Raw genomic sequence first — 22,707 nt, forward strand, 5'->3', positions numbered from 1 at the left:
AATATAATAGACCACAACAAATATAAAACGAGCGCTTTCGCCTGGTGTGTCCCAGGCTTTATCAAGTTACAATATGTGGTATGGCCATCCCCTTTATTTATATCATGGGATAGGCCAATCAATTAATTAATTTAACCATTTAAAGCATCGTTTAGCAATAAAAGAAACATTCTAAGATATTTTAAAATGTGTATACCGTATTTAAAATATGAAATATATAAAATACAAACAGTTAAATAGTCTGTACCAATTATATACTGACTAAAAAACAATAAGTAATAAATGTATATATATTTTACTTGCATATCATTATACTTTATCATTTTCATAAAAATATGCAATTTGTAAATCATATTTACATATTAAAAACTCTAAAACACATAGTATTAAACATAGTCTAAGTAGCTTGTCATTGAGACAAAATCTTGTCAAAAACATGTAAAAATCATGTAAAAATCAGTAACCCAACCAGTGGATTCCAAATTGTCTACTAAAAAGTTGGCCCTTTCTGTTGTAACTTGAAAAATGATAATAAAGATTAAACACCCGTTGTAACAACAAATCAAAGTACAGGCTTGTTGAACCCTGGGTGCTACATTGTTTTACCCAGAAGAGTGATGTCAAAGGTGTCAAAAAATTAACTACAGTACTTATATCCCTATAACTGCTTGTTTCTGATTTTAAGTACACTTTTAAGGCTAACACCATCATTAAGGCCTGGGAATCTAGTAGCATCCAACTGCAATTGCCACATCAATTCACGATGTTCCAGGAAATTCTCCCAGTCTCCCCCTCTGGGGTCAAGACTAACCCTCTCCAGAATAAAGAATTTGATCACCATATTACTACATTTTAAAGCATGCCTAAAAAAGGCATTACTTTCCTTTTTCTTTTCAATGTCGTATGCGTGTTCGTAAATTCTCTTTCTAATAGTCCTGGTTGTCTTTCCTACATAAAATGCGGAACATGTGGTACACAACCCCAGATATACCACTCCTAAAGAGTTGCAGTTAAAATGTTCCCGTGCCCTCAATGTACGGCCTCTGGATGGAATGTGTACATGACCTTCATTCAATAGGTAAGGGCATTGGTTGCATAGCCCACATTTGTAGGAACCATTTTTTCTAAATGTGTTGATACTGTTATTGGTAAGATGGTTATGTCCGACTTGTTCGAACATGTCTTTTAAATTCTTGTCACGTTTTCTGATAAATTGAATTTTCTCAGGTAACCAAGATTTAATGTCATTTTGGGACATAAGTATTGGCCAGAACATGTTCATTGTGTGCTCAGTACATTCTGCATCTTCAGAATAGGTGTACACAAAACCTCTAGAAACCTCCTCGTGTCCCTGTCTGTTATTGTTAGGTAATGGAAGCCCGTGTCCCAATAAAGGTGGATAATGCGAGTCTCTCTTGGTTTTGATCTCATCCACACATGACTTAATCAGCCAGGCCGGGTACCCTCTTTCCTCAAATAAAATAGATAGATGCTGAATTTCATTCAAAAATAAATTCGAAGTGCTGCACATTCTTGAAGTTCGAATCATCTGCCCTCTAACTATTCCCCTTTTGGTGTAATGTGGATGGAAACTGTCGAAATGCAAGAATGCATTCGAAAAAGTTTCTTTTCTGAAGATTTGAGATGTAAAAGTGTTGTTATTTGTGTCTTTTACCAAAGTTACGTCGAGATAATTAAGGGAGTGTTCACTAAGCTTGTACGTGAAAACTAAAAAATTAGTGGAAGAATTTAAATAGTTGAAGAACTCCAGGAAACTATCCTTAGAACCTTGCCATAATAAGCAGACGTCATCCAGGTAATGCTTGTAAAAGATGATGTTGTCCTTCCAATCCGAAGCATGGATGAATTTGGACTCCCATCTATGCAGTACGATGTTGGCATAGGAGGAGGCACATGGAGCACCCATGGCCACCCCCTTGCACTGCCTGAAAAATTCACCGTTGAAAAAGATGTAATTATTATTCAAAATAATTTCCATGAACTCCACTATTAGATTAACCATGTTGCTGTTAAACCCTGATTCAGTGGCCAATGTCTCCGTAAACCACTCAATACCAATGTTATGAGGTATGCTAGGGAACAGTTCAGTGACATCAATGGTTACCATCAACAGATCAGGGTGGTATCTGTCCAAAGGTATGCTAGCTAGGAATTCCCAAGAGTCTTTGCAAATATATGGTAGTGAGGAAGCAAAACTTTTTAGACAATGTTCCACGAATTTACTCAAAGGCTCCGTGATGCCACCTGCACCTGAAACCACGGGACGAAATTTTAAGGGTACTAACCCTTTATGAACTTTCGGTATTCCGAATATGATAGGAATTCTAGGGTTAGAAACATGGAGGTAGTTAAATAACTTCTCGTTGATACAACCTTGTAATAAATGATCTTTCATCATGTAATTAATCTTGGCGTAAGCTACATTAACTTCATTCTTCGAAACTTGTTCATAAGTGTTGTAATCTTGTAAGATGTCGTGGATATAATTCTCATAATCGAACTGTTGCATCAAAACCACCCCCCCACCTTTGTCTGCTTTCATTACTCGGGTTCTGTTATCTTTCAAAATATTCACTACTTCTTCCAGTTTCATATCGAAATTGACCATACTAGAATTGTGAAATGCACCACAGTTTCTTCTGAGTTCTTTTTCCACTAATTCCTCATAAATTTTCAAACTAGGATGAGTGGGTACTACTTCTATGTATACTATCATCAGTGACATTCTGCCCTTTAAAATAGATAGCCAAATTTAAATTCCTAACAAATAGCTTTAGTTCCACTAATAATTTGGATAAATTAGATGGTTTTGCTGGGACAAACTGGAAACCTTTGATGAATAAATCAAAAAATTCTGGAGTGATGTCTAATCCAGTAAAATTGTACAGGGTTAAGTTGTTGCTAGATACCACCTTACAATTACTGCCAGCCTCTATATTTTCTCCATGAAAGGAATGGTCACCCATAAAAATGTTCAGTGCCCCCTCCCCCAAATTATTCATTACCATAGAATTCGTACCTATCTGTCTTGTGGTATAATTATTGTCAACTCCCAGCAAGCTCGAAGTACCTGGTTGGTAACTCACATCATTAAATATTTCATCAGAAATCATCGTTATCTGCGTCCTCTCCCCCAATTCTGCTGATAGTGTGCCTGATTCCTCCCCATCGGTCTGCCCTGGGGAAACTGAAAAAAATGGGGGGAGCTGTTACCACCCTTTTGGGCCAACCGCTCACTCCTCCTGGGAGGGTCCACATCGGGGGTACTGGTATTATTGTCATACCTTCCGATATTGTCTACATTAACATTATTTATTGTGTTTGAATTGTGACCCATTGGTAAAGGATATGCCCTGCCATCCCTATATTCCTGCAGGTCCCTTTCCAACTTCCTAGTTTTTCTTTCCAAAACTTTCAAGCAATGCTGATCTACCTCTAGGAAAACATCATCATATTTCTTTTTGTAACCTAGGAAATTCTTATGCTTAACTATAGTATCATTCAATTCAGTTAGCTCATTTAAAATGTTATTAGCTTTGTTTTGGTAATCATTTATCATGAGCTCTAACATTTCAAGTCCTGTCCGATTAAATAGTTCAACTAATTGAGAATGTAAACCTGAGCCAAGTTTGGCTCCATTGGGAAATTTGTATACACGCAAACCTTTCGGTACTCTTTGTACCTTAAGACATTCGGTCAAATAGTTAATCTCCAACTGTGCATTTTTATATGTATAAAGCTTTTTGTTGAACTCATCAAAGTCTGAGTCCAATTTGTTTGAACTTGTAATTACAGTACCTTGCTTAAAGCTTGGTTGGAACTCAGTCCAAGCCTTGAAACTAAATGTTCTTCCATTGGTGTTAGAAGCAGTGGTAGTTTTATTACGTTCCCTCTCCTTATTAAAATTCTCCGTGACTGTTGTCGTAGCTGCAAATCCTTGGTTACTTCCAGCGCCGTTCGGCTCCTGAATGTTGTCGGTACCCTTGTTGAGTAACGCTTCATGTTGCTGGTTTCCCGGAATCGATGTGTTCTGGACATCATTACCATTGCTCAAAGCATTGCTGATTTGTGTAAGTAGCTGTAAAACGTGGTTGAATTCTTTCCTTGTTACCGGGGCCTCTTCAGGCTCTTCACGTAGCAACGCTGGTGTGTGCATACAATCCACAGTATCCGGAACTTCCGCCATAGACAAACGAAGTAAGCGGAACCACTAAAAAACTAGCAAAGACCCAAGAAGAACAGGAAAACTGTAGTCGATGCCACCAGTCACTCGGAATTTAACTATCGCAAGTAAATAGTGTGTTCAAAGTCCAAAAATCTTAGTATACTTAGTATAAATCAGCAATGTCAAGACCAAGCAGCAGAAAAGTCAATATTAGGAAGTCAAAATTGCTTTAATATAATAGACCACAACAAATATAAAACGAGCGCTTTCGCCTGGTGTGTCCCAGGCTTTATCAAGTTACAATATGTGGTATGGCCATCCCCTTTATTTATATCATGGGATAGGCCAATCAATTAATTAATTTAACCGTTTAGACCATTATTTGACAATAAAAGAAACATTTTAAGATATTTTAAAAAGTGTATACCGTTTTTAAAATATGAAATATATAAAATGTAAACAGTTAAATGATCTGTGCAAGTTATATGCTAGCTACAAAACAATAAGTAATAAATGTATATATATCTTACTTGCATATCATTGTACTTGATCTTTTTCATAAAAATATGCAATTTATAAATCATATTTACATATTAAAAAGTCTAAAACACATAGTGTTAAACATAATCTAAATAGCTTGTCATTGGGACAATATCTTGTCAAAAACATGTAAAAATCATGTAAAAGTCAATGACCCAACCAGTGAATTCCAAATTGTCTACTAAAAAGTTGGCCCTTTCTGTTGTAACTTGAAAAATGATAATAAAGATTAAACACCCGTTGTAACAACAAATCAAAGTACAGGCTTGTTGAACCCTGGGTGCTACATTGTTTTACCCAGAAGAGTGATGTCAAAGGTGTCAAAAAATTAACTACAGTACTTATATCCCTATAACTGCTTGTTTCTGATTTTAAGTACACTTTTAAGGCTAACACCATCATTAAGGCCTGGGAATCTAGTAGCATCCAACTGCAATTGCCACATCAATTCACGATGTTCCAGGAAATTCTCCCAGTCTCCCCCTCTGGGGTCGGGGATAACCCTCTCCAGAATAAAGAATTTGATCACCATATTACTACATTTTAAAGCATGCCTAAAAAAGGCATTACTTTCCTTTTTCTTTTCAATGTCGTATGCGTGTTCGTAAATTCTCTTTCTAATAGTCCTGGTTGTCTTTCCTACATAAAATGCGGAACATGTGGTACACAACCCCAGATATACCACTCCTAAAGAGTTGCAGTTAAAATGTTCCCGTGCCCTCAATGTACGGCCTCTGGATGGAATGTGTACATGACCTTCATTCAATAGGTAAGGGCATTGGTTGCATAGCCCACATTTGTAGGAACCATTTTTTCTAAATGTGTTGATACTGTTATTGGTAAGATGGTTATGTCCGACTTGTTCGAACATGTCTTTTAAATTCTTGTCACGTTTTCTGATAAATTGAATTTTCTCAGGTAACCAAGATTTAATGTCATTTTGGGACATAACTATTGGCCAGAACATGTTCATTGTGTGCTCAATACATTCTGCATCTTCAGAATAGGTGTACACAAAACCTCTAGAAACCTCCTCGTGTCCCTGTCTGTTATTGTTAGGTAATGGAAGCCCGTGTCCCAATAAAGGTGGATAATGCGAGTCTCTCTTGGTTTTGATCTCATCCACACATGACTTAATCAGCCAGGCCGGGTACCCTCTTTCCTCAAATAAAATAGATAGATGCTGAATTTCATTCAAAAATAAATTCGAAGTGTTGCACATTCTTGAAGTTCGAATCATCTGCCCTCTAACTATTCCCCTTTTGGTGTAATGTGGATGGAAACTGTCGAAATGCAAGAATGCATTCGAAAAAGTTTCTTTTCTGAAGATCTGAGATGTAAAAGTGTTGTTATTCGTGTCTTTCACCAAAGTTACGTCGAGATAATTAAGGGAGTGTTCACTAAGCTTGTACGTGAAAACTAAAAAATTAGTGGAAGAATTTAAATAGTTGAAGAACTCCAGGAAACTATCCTTAGAACCTTGCCATAATAAGCAGACGTCATCCAGGTAATGCTTGTAAAAGATGATGTTGTCCTTCCAATCCGAAGCATGGATGAATTTGGACTCCCATCTATGCAGTACGATGTTGGCATAGGAGGAGGCACATGGAGCACCCATGGCCACCCCCTTGCACTGCCTGAAAAATTCACCGTTGAAAAAGATGTAATTATTATTCAAAATAATTTCCATGAACTCCACTATTAGATTAACCATGTTGCTGTTAAACCCTGATTCAGTGGCCAATGTCTCCATAAACCACTCAATACCAATGTTATGAGGTATGCTAGGGAACAGTTCAGTGACATCAATGGTTACCATCAACAGATCAGGGTGGTATCTGTCCAAAGGTATGCTAGCTAGGAATTCCCAAGAGTCTTTGCAAATATATGGTAGTGAGGAAGCAAAACTTTTTAGACAATGTTCCATGAATTTACTCAAAGGCTCCGTGATGCCACCTGCACCTGAAACCACGGGACGAAATTTTAAGGGTACTAACCCTTTATGAACTTTCGGTATTCCGAATATGATAGGAATTCTAGGGTTAGAAACATGGAGGTAGTTAAATAACTTCTCGTTGATACAACCTTGTAATAAATGATCTTTCATCATGTAATTAATCTTGGCGTAAGCTACATTAACTTCATTCTTCGAAACTTGTTCATAAGTGTTGTAATCTTGTAAGATGTCGTGGATATAATTCTCATAATCGAACTGTTGCATCAAAACCACCCCCCCACCTTTGTCTGCTTTCATTACTCGGGTTCTGTTATCTTTCAAAATATTCACTACTTCTTCCAGTTTCATATCGAAATTGACCATACTAGAATTGTAAAATGCACCACAGTTTCTTCTGAGTTCTTTTTCCACTAATTCCTCATAAATTTTCAAACTAGGATGAGTGGGTGGATTGAAGGTACTACTTCTATGTAGACTATCATCAGTGACATTCTGCCCTTTAAAATAGATAGCCAAATTTAAATTCCTAATAAATAGCTTTAGTTCCACTAATAATTTGGATAAATTATATGGTTTTGCAGGGACAAACTGGAAACCTTTGATGAATAAATCAAAAAATTCTGGAGTGATGTCTAATCCAGTAAAATTGTACAGGGTTAAGTTGTTGCTAGATACCACATTACAATTACTGCCAGCCTCTATATTTTCTCCATGAAAGGAATGGTCACCCATAAAAATGTTCAGTGCCCCCTCCCCCAAATTATTCAATACCATAGAATTCGTACCTATCTGTCTTGTGGTATAATTATTGTCAACTCCCAGCAAGCTCGAAGTACCTGGTTGGTAACTCACATCATTAAATATTTCATCAGAAATCAACGTTATCTGCGTCCTCTCCCCCAATTCTGCTGATAGTGTGCCTGATTCCTCCCCATCGGTCTGCCCTGGGGAAACTGAAAAAAATGGGGGGAGCTGTTACCACCCTTTTGGGCCAACCGCTCACTCCTCCTGGGAGGGTCCACATCGGGGGTACTGGTATTATTGTCATACCTTCCGATATTGTCTACATTAACATTATTTATTGTGTTTGAATTGTGACCCATTGGTAAAGGATATGCCCTGCCATCTCCATCCACAGAGTCATAACAGCACTCCTGAATCAGGCATAAAAACTAAATTAAATAGAACGATATTAACATTTAGAATGGTGAGTAAAAAAAAAGAGACTTAAATTCATTATTTATCCAGCATAACAATACATGTCAGTATCTGCCTTATACATAGAGAAGTTTCTTCTGTCTTAGTCTTACACTGTGTGATGAAGTATTTGTCATCTCATGTCTATATTTAAGAAGGATAGCTCATTTGTAGTTAAAATATAACATATTAAGGTAGGAAATATTCTAGCTTCTAAGCAATCCTAGAAATCACAGTAGATTAGGTTTGTTACACTGATGGTTGTGCTTGCTATGGAGAGTGACCAGACTGGCATCTACAGTAAATCAATAACAAGAAAGGGAATGGCACAACATTTGATGATTACTAATACATAGTGAGGGCCATACATGGTGATGGATAAAAAACTTTGAAGTCAGTGAAAGCCTAATAGGTGTGTTACTGATACAGAAGGTTATAAGGAATGTGTGAGTAAATTAAAAGGATGGCACATTTTTTTTATACAGTGTTACAGACTGAAACTGAAAAATAATGAATGTGTATGAATGTTGTTCAAATGACAATGATGTGAACACAAAGCAGTGTTGGTGGGATACTGGGATACTTCACACATATTTAAACGTTAAGCCCAAAATAGTGTCATAGAAATTCATGTAGCTATAACTGCAGGATATGAATTCTTTTCATTTCAAAATAACAGTAGTGATCCTAGATATAGGACACATTTGTCTTTTTGGCTTTTCCCAGTTAGGGGTTGCCACAGCGGAACTCTGGTCTGCCAATGATTGGCAGTAGATTTTTATGGTGCCGAGTTGCCAGCTTGATGCCCAACCTTCAGCAAAAGCATGCCCATTCGTGCATGTCTTTTGGAGAACATGTGACTGCAGGGAGGACATGCAGACTCCACACAGAAGGCACTCTAGCTGAGAATCAAACAGGAGAACCTCTTGCTGTGAGGCAACAACACTACTGCTGTACCACTGCGGCTTCCGCTGTACCACTGCGGCTTCTATGCTTCTGAAAAGGTACATTCATTCTACCTAGGTATTTTTATGTAGACCATTCCGTGGATCCTTTACTCTAGTAAATATTTGATCTGAGAGTTATACAAAGTGGAAAAATAATATAAGATTCCAAGTTGCTACAATTCATGAGTTGTGAAGCCTCGATGACCTCCAAGGTACTGGGCAATGACAGCCTCATTATCAAAGTTATTCCCCCTTTTTTATACTAAGGAAACAATCTAGTACTGGCACTGGCATCCAAAGCTGTGACTAATACCTAACACCTCAAATGAGCTTTACACTGTACAGCTGGGAAGCAGAATTATGACCATTAACTTCACAGGTACCCTTTATTTTCAGCTCAGTGGCCTGGAAAGAGTGATAAGTTGATCTTTTTTTTTTTGTCTTTTACAGTCACTCTGCCTCCATCTACAGCACCAGGGACAGCTCATATGTATGTTTCCTTGTAGTTCTATGGCTTTGACATTTCTCTACTCTCACTCCTTTTGCAGCATAAACAGTTTTCTTTTCTCATTGTATATGCATTAAATACCTTAGTGGAGATTTAGTTTTTTGTATTTTAATCTGTACTTTGCAATAACCTGGGGATGGAATGAGTGTTTTATTTTTTTCTTTGTACATGCTCTGAACTTACTTCTGCTATAAAGCTGCATCCAGATTCAGTGATCTGAGTTTCAGCTACACCCAAAGCAGATACCAACTAATTTTTGGTAAGACCAGCATGTATAATTCCTATTGATTCACATGGTTTAGTTATTTTTGAGACTGACAAAACTCTATTCCCTACATAGCCAGTTTCTTCCTGTTTCCCAATGTGCTAGTCTAGAAAATTAAATAACTACTATGTACAACGATGCTTATCTTGTTTCTACAAGGGTACATACAGTTTTTAGAGAAAAATTATTTTCAGGTCCCGTTTACAAAATAAACATGGCTGTCATGGCCTTAAGAATACATAGTACAAGAGCTTTGATGCATTGTGCTCTGGCTAATTCATATCATCCCCAGAGAAGTTTACACTGCAAAGCTGGAAAGCAGAATTATGATAATTAGCTTTACATGTGCACTTTTTCCTCACTTCAGTTTCTGACAGTATCATTTTACTAGTAGTAACTGAATATGTCTTATACTATTTTATGGATCACACACATAGTTAATGATTTGAAAGAGGATCTTATAATACCTTTTCAATATCAACCTTCATGTCGTCATGTTGTTTTGAACAACTACAAGGTCCCATTAAAAGAAAAAAAAAATCTTATAACCAGCCACTTTGCATTAAAGTAGCTGTAGATAAGCATTCATACTCCAAAGGATACATTCCAACAATCAAACTTCACAATACCCTATGAGACAATGAACATTCTCCAGTAGGACAGTAATGTACAAATATCACCCATTAAAACAAGATTAACACTTCATAGTAGCACAATAAGTTGCTGTAAAGCCTGACTAGAAGAAATAAAAAAGCAAAGATGACATTTTTTATTCTTGCTAAACATGGCTTTGCTGTTTAGGAAGCAAAAAAAATGAATAAATAAACAAAAGAAAAATGTGCTGTATGTGCAAGAATGTGTCTGTGTGAATTCTTGAGAGTGAGAGAAAGAAAGACAAAGAGACACTATTCAGTTTCTTTGCTCAATAATTCAGCATACAACAGAGAAATTAATGATGTTGATGAAGAGAGATACTGATCAACATTTTCCCCAAGAATTCATGATAAATCCAATGATGGGGGGGTTCAATACAAAAAAGTAGTATGAAGCTATAATGTCTGTTTTTTATTGACTGAGACAGTACTGTCTTCTGACTTACCAGAGAGACAGACCAAAGTTAGAGACATTTGGGAGGAACGGAGGGTAGGTGTGTGTGTTGGGGGGGGAGGGGGTGGCAATGCCTTATAGTGTAGAGTTTTGTTTTGTTCATTTGATCACAATGAGACATCTGAAGACTACTCAGTCAAGAAACTAGAAACTAGAAGTAATTGCTTGACTTATATGTGTCTGTATGTGTATGTGTGGGTTTACTATCAAAATTTCGAACCGTACTCCGTCGACTGTACTATCGTTGAACACAGAAGTTCGAAAACGGCAATATCGATGTCAAAAAAACAATCTAGGAACGGGTTTTAACATGGGTCGAGGTAGGGGAAATGTTTGTAGTTCAGAATAATACTGAACACCTACATCGACCCATGTTAAAACCCATTCCTATCCCTAACACTTTGTGTCATATGGCTACAGCTACACTGATTCTAGCTTTAACCTACTCATTCCTTTTTACCTCAGTTTTCATCTTTTCTGCTTTACCCTTTTTGGTGCCATGACTAATATCTTGCCTGTTCTGAGTTTTATTCCATTTTCCTTCTGTTTTGCATTCAGTTTTATTTTATTTATTTATTGACATCTGATTACCAGGAAAGTCTGATTGGGTAGAAACCCATTTTCAGTAGAGACCCAAGGAAGAAAGTTCCATAATATTCAAAACATTTTAAGAACAATAATTTTATAATATTCATACATAAAACAAAAACATCTGAAGTTTAAATAATTATAACAAATCAGACATAAAGATATTTTACAATCATTTAATATTTAGAGAATTTTTAGACAGCTTGTAGAGAAATAAAGGTATGTTATAAATAAGAACTGCAATATGAAGTGAGAAGGAAAAACAGGCTTATGGTATATTTAAAGTGAAACCCAGAGAAGAGAATCAGCAGCAAGGAAATAAGTAAAGGGAGAGTAAGGAGGTAAGAGAAATGAAAAGGTTCTTGCTCAGTTAGGGATACAGGTTATCCTGGTTTTGAGCAAGAACAGATATGTCAGTACCTTATCATTTTCTAAACTTCCTGCTAATATTCTGTTTGTAGTTTCACATCATCTACAGTGTTGTTTATCTGTCCTCTCTGACTTGTTTGTCAATGTATTTCTTCACCAATATGAACAGTACTGGGCTCAGAACAGAACCCTGATCCATATGGTCTCCCATTGGAGGATGCTTTGTGAGGCAAAATACTGCTTACTTCTATCATTGAGACTTTTTACATAGCTTGCACTAAATCAACTAACCCACATACATTTGACCAGTTTTTTTTTTCAAAGACATTGAGCCATCACAGTATGGGCTAAATTAGTTTTCTTGGGACCTTGCCAAATGTTTTCCCTTGTCTAGGAATGCTCATTTGGAGTCCTTCTTCATCTCCAGCTTCTCATCCACTATCTGGCTCACTGCAAACCTAAGGTCAGTTGTATTGGATCCTGACAAGTATCTGAACTGCTCATCATTTATCTTAAGTTCCACTGTTCTGCTATTCCTTCTTCAATCACTCTTACTTCTTCTGTTGTAGGTTGTCCTTCCTCTTCACTGCAGGCTTCACATGTGGTAGTACAGCCTATCTGGGGTCTAGGTGATTTAGAGAGTCTTCTGCACATGAACTCTATAGTATACATGTTTTTGATTTGTGTTTTACTTTGGGTAGTTAGAAACTCACACTTACTGATTTTTAGGTAAGTTCATGTTAAAGGAGGAAAAACAGAATAAATCAGTTATTTTCACTTTAAGACGCAGATTAGAACTAATTACTATAGATATTACAATAAAAAATGTAAAAGGTATAGTCCTTTGTTATAGAGTATAATAACACAGATATAAAACTGTAATAATTGCCTACCATGGAATAGATACTTTTAGGACTAAAGCAAGTGACTATGTCAATCACCACAATGAAAGCCATAGATTAAATTTTGCTTGTGAATACAGCAAATGGGCTATTACTAAAGTGATTTACATACCACTAGCTTTTTTAATAAAATGTTTGGATTTAAGAAGGATAACTAATGCTTATTCAACCTGGTAGATTATTTTGAAAATGTCAGCAAAGCAATGGATGAAGGCAAAATGGTATAAACCACATACTTCAAACTGGTCAAAGCTTTTTATATAATTCCCCACTCAGGCATAGTAGAAAAGCTAAATAACCTGGGAATAAACCCATATATCACCTACTGGATTGCCAACTGGCTCACAGATAGGATGCAGATTATCAAACTAGAGGAAGGAGAGACCAGTCACCAGTGGAGTCCCCAGGGTTCTGTGCTGGCACCTCTCCTACTTGGAATCCAATTTTCTGAAGTAAAAGCCAATACCAAAGGGCTCTGGCTGGCTAAATTTGCAGATGAATACAAGCTAGAAGCAGTCATTGAATCCCCAAATTGCTTAGCCATCCTGCAGGAAGGTTTTTTCCAAATAAATAAGTAGTGCCAAAATCATGGGCTGAAAATAAATGCAAAAAATGTATTATTTTATCATTTGGGAAGGTTCATAGGTTCATAGGTTCATAGGTTGGTACTAGGCTATTGGCCTTAGAGCCTATACAAGCCTAGCCATAACACTTCTCTGGCTATTTCTTCCCACAGTATTTACTTCCCTGGACCCCTGTCTAGCAGGGTGACTGACATGATCCCTGGGGTGAATTTCCTATCTCCAATCCAATCATCAAGGTTCCTTTAGAAGAGGGCCAAAGAGGCACTCTGCTTGACATGTATGGGCAGTCTATTCCAGAGTCTGGGTAGTCTCTGGGTCAGGAACCTATCCCTCCAGCATGTTTTGTTCATTGTTATGACAAGGTATAGATCCCTGGAGCATGTGTCTCTGAGGAATTGGGATTTCTGTAAGTGTAGCATGTCCAACAGTTCTGGATTTGACATGGCCTTGTATGTTAAGCAGAGATCGCCTGTGAGTAGACAATATGCGACAGAGTATAGATGGAGTTTTTTTAGACGGTCAGCATAGGGCATCTGCTTTCGGCCTGTGATTCTTTTAGTGAGGTATTTCAGCGGCCTTTCCAGTTGTTGCAGATGTCTTGAGAGGTACATACCAAATGGGGCGTTGTATTCTATAATGGGTCTAATGAGGGATGAGTACAGTGGGACAATAACCTCCTTTTTTCTGGATGAAAAACCCTTAGTGATGAGCTGGGTCACATAGAAGGATTTCCTGACTGTTGTGGTGAAGTGGTTATCGAAAGTGAGACCACTGTCCACCTGTGTCCCTAAGTCTCTTATCACACTTTCAGTGTTTAGTGTACTGCCACCTGTGGTAATTCACAGGTCCATGTTTTTTTTTTCCCAAAGGGGATAACTATACATTTCTTGGCATTGAGCTTGAGCCCATGGCTTTGGCACCAAGCATCTGTTTCTGTAAGGCCCTTTTGTAGAATATCCACATCATTTGGGGATTCAATAATGGCTCCCAGTTTGCAGTCATCTGCAAACTTTGTTAGCCAGAGTCCCTTAGTGTTGGCCTGTACTTCAGAGAAGTAGATGCCAAAGAAGAGCGGTCCCAGGACTGAACCCTGAGGTACTCCACTTGTCACTTGTCTGGAGCTGGATTTGGAGTTAGCTACTTTTACTGTATGGTTTCTGTCAGTAAGCCAGTTGGCAACCCATTGAGTGATGTAGGAATTAATGCCTGGCTTAGTAAGTTTATCTATGATTTCAGAGTGAGGGATGATGTTGAAGGCCTTGGCGAGGTCCAGATAGGCTGTGAGGACAACTTTAACCATGTGCAGAGCTCTGGAGACTGATTCAAAAAAGTCAATCAGGTTCAGGAGACAATATCGGCCCTTCACAAACCCAAGTTGCATGGGGTCCAGTGTTTGAAGGTTGCCAATGTCTTTGTTTATAAGTTCCGTGATAATACGTTCCATGGCCTTGAAGATCAGGCTCATCAGACTGATGGGGCGGTAGTTCCCTGGATCCAAGATGGATCCCCCCTTCTGGAGTGGGTTAACTGTAGCTGTGTGCCACTCAGTGGGCATGAAGCCTGAGGTGAGGCTATGATTAAACATGACACTTAGTTGAGGTGCCATTTCATTTTGTAGTTCATGTAGTACACAGCCTGGGATGTTGCCTGGTCCCATGGATGCTGTATTCTTAGCTTTGGAGAGTGCATTTTTTACCTGTGTGGCCATTATTACCAGAATTTGGCAATCTTTCAGTATTGAGATGGGCCCTTTAGGGGGTGAGGGGGGGTGAAGTTTGCACTGAATCGGTCTGCCAGGATATTGGCAATATCCTTAGGATCAGTATATTTAATGCCATTCTGTTGTAGCTCAGAGCAGATCTGAGCATTGCCATTTTGATTCTTGACATAGCTATAGAATGCCTTGTGGTTGTCTTTGGAATCTTTGGCAATTTTATATTTGTAACTAGCTCTGGAAGATTTTATGAGGGATCTTAGCTTCTTACTGAGGCTAGTAAGGGAGTTTTTTTGCATCTTGAGATTTTCCTCTTTTCTGCAACAGTTTCTTCCTTTTTTGTAAAGTTTGTTTATGGCAAGGGACTACCAGATTGGTTTCCTTTTTTTGGAGGAGAGCTTCTTGGTTCTATTGGGGATGGCATGATTCATGCACAAGTGGATATGTTCATACAGTGCCTTAGTGTAGGATTCAGCAGTCGAACATTTAGTTCCCATCTGCATGGGTGTCATGAAGTTTGTCACTTCTGACTTGGGTAGCATGAAGTTGGCTTTGGAGAAGTTTTTTATGGAGGTTTCCTTACTGGGGGGTGGGATGTGGATGTCAAGGGTGATTAGCTTATGGTCAGACCTGACCAACGAGGGGGTGACCAAAGGTGCGGAGCATTGATTTCCCATGTTGGTAATGGCCAGGTCTAGGATATTGGAGCCCCTGGTGGGAATAAGGATTAGTTGATCCAGGGCATTGGAATTTATGAATTCCAAGAACTGTTGGACAAACGTGTTGGTACACAAGTAGTTTTCCCAGTTAATGGCAGGGTAGTTGAAATCACCCAATACTAGGGTGTTTGGTTGTATCTTAATATTTTCCAATATGTTTAGAAAGGTGTGGTGAGAATCTTGGGGTATCGTGGGGGATCTGTAGCAAGCTACAATTTGGATTGCAATCTTACCTAGTGTTTGTTTCACCTAGAGAATTTTAGATGCATTGTGTTAGGCAACTAGCCTGGTGTTGTGATTATCCTTGGTGAATATGGACATTCCTCCACCTTTAGTGATTCAGTCCTGATTTAGTGGCCGAAAAGTATGGTAAGAGTTGTAGCCTGGTATTGCAGGGGTGCTCTCTGGTGCCTTAAACCAGGTCTCAGTTACTGCACAGATATCGATGTTCTCCATTTTTAGGAGTGCCTCAATAGAGTGCATTTTGAGATTTAGACTTCTAGCATTGAGTAGCATTACCTTCAGATTTTACATGCTTGTATCTGTTACGGTGGTGTTTTTTTCCTTTGAACATTGCCTAAAAAAGGCACTATGGGGTGGCAAGAGCCTTAGCCAGTAACCTGAATCTCAGGGGCGACAGGTGCAGATCATCTCTGGAAAAGCATCTTGGTCTGTTGATCATGTCATCCCAGGCAGACAGACACTGGATCTCCTTTGAATGACACCAGAAGCTTAACCAATTTTTGAAGTCAATCATTTTGGCCTTATACTGTGGTATCATTCTAGGCAAAAGCAGAATGCTACTCAGGACTAGGGTCATACCTGCCTGGGCCACATGATCCGAGAGCTCTTCCATGTCTCTTTTCATGTAGTCCAGGGAGGTACATCTCAAGTCATTCACTCCAACATGGACAATGACAGAGTCATATTTGTACTTGTTTTGGAGTGACTTGAGTGCATGCGTTATGTGGTGGATCCTGGCACCTGACAGGCAGCTGACTGTAATTTTCTCCTTGTTCAGCCTAGTGTGTGGGACAATAGTGTGCCTGACTATAGAGTCACCTATAACTAAAGTGTTGGGTACATTGTCCTGCCTTAGTGGCTGTTGGTGGGTGGCACACTGGTGTTGTGAGCTATGTGACACTTTGGTTGTGATTGGTGTTTATTTGCGTTTCAGCTTCAGAGGTCCTTGTTGCTTGGGCAGGTTACTGTTAAGGGCCTCCACATATGTGGGTTTAGTGTTGCTATGTGTGAGTGTTGGTGGTGTGGGTTTAGAAGGGCTATGTGTTGCTTGAGGTGTAGCGCAAGTGTTAATCTTCTCCTCTTGGCTGTCTAGCACAATCTTGGGTGGAGAGTGCTTTGCTTCCAGTTTGGCTATATAAGTGCATCTCTCACAGGTTGTAGTGTTGGGTAGTAGTAGGAGAGGGTTGTCTGTGTACATGAGGCAATTGCTGCATTGGCCCAGTATGCCCAGATTCACCAGGTGGACAGGAGAAATCACCAGAAGCTGATGCTAGGACATGACCAGTTTGTCATCTACTCCAGGGAATTACCACACTGACAATATGCCCCTAAAACATTAAATAGTTGTTTGGGATTTGGGAACTTATGTGGGCAGTGACCTATCTTGTGACCATCATGTATCTGTTGTTGTGAGAAAGTCCCTCTATATTTGCAGAGCTTATTAACAAGGGGGCTTTGTCTTGATCTATGAATGTCATTGTCTCTCTTTACACAGCCCTCATCTGGCCAGTCATTGGATATAGTGCCCTTTTGGCATGTATCTGTCCAGACATATGCAACAGCTTGAATACTCACATAGATACAAGACTAAAAGGATACAAGGCCTAAACAACATGTAGTATATGGACCGAGTCAAGGCCCTGTCACTATACTCAGTATCCTGTAGACTGCTAAGGGGTAACCAGTGTCTGGCACACAAAACATTCTCTGATCCATTATTAATGGATTTATTTCACATTAGCAATTCAAATGGTATCAGAAATAATTGGACTAGGAATCTAAACCTCTTCTTCAATATCAGCAGAAGCATTTTGAGGGACAGGTACATCTCACAGAGGATACTGCAACACTAGAATAGACTTCCCATTCACATAAAACAAAGCTTATACCTGTCCATATTCAAGCATGACTTAGATATATGGATGGGAAACAGAAAAGTTACACCAGGATTATCCCCAGTACAGCTAGTGGATAGAGGCAGTTCCTAAATGTTTTATCCCAGGCATGGTTCCCTTCAAATTATCTATGGTATGATCCCAATTATTGTCATTAGGGGTGATATGTAATTAATGACCATGGGTTTGATAAAGCCAACTGATAACCAAATGGGATTGCATATTTTGAGCACAAAAAGGAAAATTGTCTAGGCTTAAAATGGTCTGCAAGAGCAGCTAGCCTAATACTTACCTATGAACCTATAAAGGTTCATTCTATGACTGAAACATATGTATTGTAATGATACATGTGTGTTCTTTTCATTTCAAGCCAATGAATATATATTTTGCAAGGCATCTTATCCTTAATTTTTTATTTTGTAGTCTCTCATATGAACATAATTGCATTTAATTATAACTAAGTGACTTATAAATTGACTATACTGCATACTTTGTCACTTTGTATTGAATTTTGCTGCAGACTATAATCACATCTATGCACTACAAATTTTCTCCCCATAATTGCATTATCAATATCAGGTATAAGCCACATATAGGTCATCAGGAAGTAATTAGATGACTTCTTATCATAAATATGAACACAGCTTTATTAAACTTAATGTACTTCCATCAGAATCTTCATCTTCAGCCCCCCTTTTCCCCCCATTTTTCTACATGGGGTCAGCGTGTTGTGTTTACTGTTGCCATCTTTCTCGATTCAGTGCCACACTCCTGCCTTTTTTGACACTCATGCCTGGCTATCACAGATCTTCTTTAACACAGTCCATCCACCTGTATACTGGATGCCTTCATTTCCTCTTAGATTTTTCCTCCCTGCCACAAATCATCTTTACCAGATTGTCCTTTGCATTTCTGCACACATGCCCAAGCCACCGTAATCTGCTCTCTTTGATCGTTTCTGCAATTGAAGTTAAAAACAGATTAGAACATGTTCATCAGACTTATTAATATGACATTAAAAATGCATAAAAACACACACATAAAAACTAAGGAACATAGAAGTTCTATAATTTAGCTACTCTCTGTTTTAACAAAGGTTGCACAGAAACACAGTCATTTAAACCTGGGTTAGTAAAGGCCTTTAATCTAAACTCTGTGTGGGAGTATTAGGAGTTATTGTTGCAATTTAGAATAAATGCATTTACTAACTCTGGTTTAAATGACTATGGGCCGAATTCACGAAGGCTTGCACAAAGTCTTAGAGTAGAGTAAGACTCCATGCAGCCATCATGTCCGACGAGCGATCCAGGAACAGCCTGTAGGGGCGTGTAAGAGAGCTCCTAAAATGGCTCTTACACGGACAGGGCTGGGATATGCAAATTACCTCAATTGCAGGCGAAAGGCATGCAAATGAGGTAGATTTGCGATTCAGGAAACCCGAACCTGTCCGAGTAAGAGCAGTGTTATTTGCAGAAATGTACTCAGTTGACAACTGAGTACCGTTCCGCAAATAGCAAAACGGAGCCATGAAAGCTCCAAATAAAGGTTGCATCCAGTGCAGGAAGCATGCCAATGGCCAAATATATGGCCATGTGAAATGTTTCCTGATGCAATATGAAAATAATAATATATTTTATTCCGCAGATTTCCAATGTTTAAGCATAGCGCAGCGCCGCACAAATGGGGTGCGCTCTAAAACCCAGAATACTAAAAATTAAAACCCACAAATGTGGATTTTATTGAAATTGTTAATGTACAATGCAAGGGAATGGCAGGCTGAAGACAAAATGGCCACCGAGTAGAGGTTGCTAAGGGGGGAAGCCCAGTCTAAGACATGTAACCAAGCATTAGTAGGCAATCCTATGTAAATGAGCATTAGGATAGTGAATCGCAAGTTTACATAGCAAATGAGCACAGTCAGTGCAGTGTAGGAGCAGGATATGGGGAGTAACAGAGTAGAAGATAGGTGACATCACGAGGGGAGTATGTATGAAAGAAGTGAAGCTCATTGGAGCAGAGTGGCATGTGTCAGCTGTCATTCATACATCATGGAAAGAGGTGTGTCAACAGGTAGGCTAGGGAAAGGCAAGAAATGGAAGGTGTATGTCATGGATAACACCAAAGTTTCTTGCTGAGCGGGTATGCTCATGTGTGTGCATGTGTAAACCCGAGTAAAACAGAGTGCGCGTGTGTAAGCGTGAGTGCATGCGTTTAAGCAGGAGTAAGCATGTATAAGGCTGTTTAAAGAGTTGTACGCGCGTTTGCACTGGTGTGCGCGGTGCTCCCCCCCGAGGAAACAGAAAGGAAAAAGGAAGCACAACAAATAGTAGGAAGCTACAAGGGAGTACTAGCAGAGCTAGCAGGTGAAAACAATCAGAATCAGGCAATTACACAGGCAGTACACTAGCCCAGCCCAGCCTAGCACTTAAAACTCTGCAAACAACAGTCCATTATGTTTCTCACAACAGACACTGCAGCAAGCTAATAGAAGTGAAAACTGAAAAAGCTTTACTGAGACAAAGAAATGTTAGGGGCTGCCATTGCTGTTATAAGGCGACATATGCAACATGCTGAGGGTGGTGACAATGGAAATGCTGCTGGACAACCCACAGTGAGGAGACGGAGAAGAGTGTACAGGCCCAGGGTAACCTACCAGGGGCTACATGAGCTGGAGATAGTGGAGCGCTATAGAGTGGACAGAGACCTCCTGCAGCAAAATGTTGAGCTGTGCAGGCCACGCCTCACACACACAACCAACAGAGGGGAACCCATCCCAGTGGAAACCAAGGTATGTGTTGGCCTAAGAATATTAGCAACAGGTACCTTCCAGAGACCAACTGGTGATATGATGGGGATATCACAGGCATCAGCATTCAGGGTACTACACCAGTTCCTGGATGCCATGTCAGCACATGTCAGTGATCATGTATATTTCCCCAATTCCAGTGAGGCATTGGCCAGCAATATGCGTCTCTTCCAGCAAATAGCAGAATACCCTGAGGTAGTTGGTGCAATAGACTGCACGCACATATTCATCAAAGCAAGAGCCAGTGAGTGGGGTAGGGTCTACTTCAACCGCAAGGGCTTCCCCTCCATCAACTGCCAAGTCATGTGCGATGCCCAGGGCATAATACTGAATGTGTGTGCAGGCTGCCCTGGAAGCTACCATGATTCCCATATCTGGCATCTGACGCAGCTATACCAGACATTTGCCAATGGGGACATCCCACATGGTCACCTAGTGGGGGATGCTGGCTATGCACTGGAGCTGTAGCTGACGACACCCATCAGAAACGCACACACACCTGAACAGGAACACCATAATGAGGCACACGCACAAACACGTAATGTAATAGAGCGTGTGTTTGGGCTGCTCAAGTCACGGTTACGGTGCCTGGACACATCTGGTGGAGCCTTGCAGTACTCACCAACTACATGTACCCAAATTGTCATGGTATGTGCTATGCTACATAATATGATCCTGAGAAAACAGCTGCAGCAGGACCAGCATAGGCCTGGGCCAAACAGCCCCCCCACCATTGCCAAGGCCATCACAGGCAGAGCGTGACTCGGAGGAGGAACAACCTGAGCCTGCCCCAGTAGGCAGAAGGAGGCATGCCTGGTATGCTTTGGCCTTGGCAAAGAGGCAATGCATAGCACATAAACTGGCTCAGTAGGTACTCTGGAAATTATACCTCTCTCCAACTCACACATATAGTAAAAGGGATGCCTAAGTTGACACTACCTGCTTTCAAACATGTACAGGGAGTGTAGTATGTGCATCCGACAGAGGCAGCCCTGCAGCACCACCTAAGGCATGATTGCCATGTGTTAAGCAATATAAAGCAGTGCTAAACAGCATTAACCACCATGTAGTATATGCAAACAAAATCGCACACACCAACTAGCACAACTGTGGTCAATGTTCAGTAATATTGGGCAATGTCCAGCAATGTTGGTGAATATTGAGCAATGTCGAACAAGTCTGGTCTAAGTAGGGCATAGCTGAACAAAAGCCAACATGCTCATATTTGCTTAACTGGCCCTTAAGCAGTCTGGTCTGCTCAGTATGAAAATATAAAGCAGTGATGGGCTTCGAACCCAGGATACTGTGCACTATAGCCAAAGTACTGAACCACTAAACCATGACAGTATTGCAGTTGTCAGCCTGTATGAAGGAATGTTGATAGGTCTATGAAAAGTATTTCATGGAAACCCTGCAGGCACAGCATAATCCTTGTCGAGTTATGACACAAAGGTGAGTCCTGCAGTGAGAACAGAACCTGACTTCCAACACACGCAGTACAAATGTTAATATCGATCATGTTCGCACACATCAACAAATGTAGTGGACCTCATATAGCAACATACTGAAAGGTCACACTGGGCATGCTCACACACTTGAATAAATGAGACAAATGTCAAGCAACAAAACATGGAATGGCAGAACTGGGCATGCTCACACACTTAGGCCATGTCTGAGTACAGCAGTGGGCCACGCATATCTGGCAGTTGCATGTGTTAACCCAGGAACCCGTCACTATACAGCAATCTGCCCTGTGCACACAGTTATATGACAACAGACACATCTATAATATAGTGGAACCCTGTCATAATCAAATATGTTCTGCAGATACTGAAGCTGTTCATAGAAACTGGTAAAGCAAATATGATAAAGACCTGCAAACAGTATCAGCAATTAACATTGTGCATCTTGAACATTAGCATAGGTTCACAGGTCGTTACTAGGCTATCTGCCCTAGGGCATATACAAGCCTAGCCAGAGTGTGTTTGGCAGTCGCAACCCTGTCAGATTACTACACTGTGTGTGTGAATAGTAGGTCACACAAGATAGCCCATGTACGTTTAGGCTAGTGTGCCTCTGTCTAGCAGGGACACAGAAGATACCCAGGGGGTAAACATACGATCACCCATACAGTCGTCAAGATGTCTCCTGTAGGTGGTCAGTGGGTGGCTCTGCCTATG

Source organism: Protopterus annectens, chromosome 4.part0 (assembly GCF_019279795.1).
Source record: "Protopterus annectens isolate FY-2018-M chromosome 4.part0, PAN1.0, whole genome shotgun sequence".
Lineage (NCBI taxonomy): Eukaryota > Metazoa > Chordata > Ceratodontiformes > Protopteridae > Protopterus > Protopterus annectens.